The 1,484-nt window shown below is 41.5% G+C and overlaps 1 pseudogene; it reads right to left on the bottom strand.

The window, feature by feature from the left end:
* Positions 1-535, bottom strand: part of LOC103251229 — a 1,322-nt pseudogene extending 787 nt beyond the window's left edge.
* Between the last annotated feature and the right edge of the window lie 949 nt (positions 536-1,484).

The following is a 1,484-nucleotide window of genomic DNA, read 5'->3' on the forward strand; positions in this document are numbered from 1 at the left end:
CACTCCAGTCTGGGCGACAGAGTGAGACTCCAACTCAAAAAAAATAAAATAAAATAAAAATAAATGCTATCTTCACTTTGCTATAGTTAATTATCAGTGTCTCTACAGGTTCTTTCAGAATAAGACACCCACCAGGCCAAAGGATCAGGGACATCTCAGCCAAAATCTCAGCACTACACGGAGTGGTATTTCTGGGGGCTGGGCCTGATAAAATAATGTCAACACTGGATTCTTTGTGGGCAGACTGCTACACTGGTTGGCATTTTATTTTTCTTTTTTTGAGTTGGAGTCTCACTCTGTCACCTAGGCTGGAATGCAGTGGCACGCTCACGGCCACCCCAGCCTTGATCCGCTGATCTTACACGATTCTTCCACCTCAGTCTACCAAGAAACTGAAACTACAGACGCATGCCACCATGCCCGGCTACGGTTGGCGTTTTCCACAGACACTCGGCCCTCAGTGCGGCCTCCACTGGGCATGTCTTACCCAGACCACCACCACAAACTGCCTAGCTGAGAGCCCCAAACCTGTCATTCCTGTTGTGCTGACAGACCCAAAAACTGAACCTGGGCTCACGCCCTGCGCCTTTTGCAAGACTGCTCTCCGTATTTCTAATTTTCGTACCAACTGAGCATTGTTTTAAAAATAAATCCCCTGTTTCTTTCTTCTTCTCTTTCTTTCTTCCCTTTCTTTCTCTCCTTGTCCCTTTTATTTTTTTTGTAGAGACTGAGTTTTCTTATGTTTCCCAAGTGTTGGTCTCGAGCACCTGGCCTTAAGTGATCCTCCTTCCTTGGTCTCCCAAAGTGCTGGTATTACAGGTATGAGCGACTATGACCAACTATTACCTATATTTGAGAGGATATGGTCACTAAGAGTTTCAAATCCAACTTACTGTTGGAAATGGAAGTCTTTTAACCTTTCTTAGCCAGTGAAGGCTGCTATTACAAAATAGTTTGCTTTGTTTTCATTGTGTTTTCTGAGGAGTTTCCTGCAGTAGTCTTCTCCATGGTGCTGCTTCTGTATTTGTTACCACTTTGGAGGTGAACTTGTTTTTCCTCTGTTTATTTTGATCTCTGTTCATGCTTTATCATCCTCCTGTGTCTCCTTTTGAATGTTGTGTTTTTGCCTTGAGATCCCTTTTATAGTAGAAATTGCTGCATTAATTTTTGTGGCTGATGAAATAGTTGCAATGTTAAGCTATTTTGTGAAAAAAATTTGGTTATTAATTATTCAGTCTTCCTTTCTTTCAGTTTTTTATTTCCTTTTATTGTCCTCATCATTAAATGAATTTGGGTTTCTTATGTCCATATTTTCGAGTTTCCTATGAACTTGGCGAAATTCAGACTCTGTCTTACATGGCTTTCACGGTGCAAAGCTTCTCTCTTCTCTTCTGTCATAAGAAAGCACTGCTTTCTGTAAATAAGGCTTATCTCTTGATTCTTTGTATCAACCTTTGTTTCCCCCATGAATCCTCCCTCTTTCA

This window comes from Carlito syrichta, unplaced genomic scaffold (genome assembly GCF_000164805.1).
Source record: "Carlito syrichta isolate Samal-C Ts95f unplaced genomic scaffold, Tarsius_syrichta-2.0.1 Scaffold137413, whole genome shotgun sequence".
Classification (NCBI taxonomy): domain Eukaryota; kingdom Metazoa; phylum Chordata; class Mammalia; order Primates; family Tarsiidae; genus Carlito; species Carlito syrichta.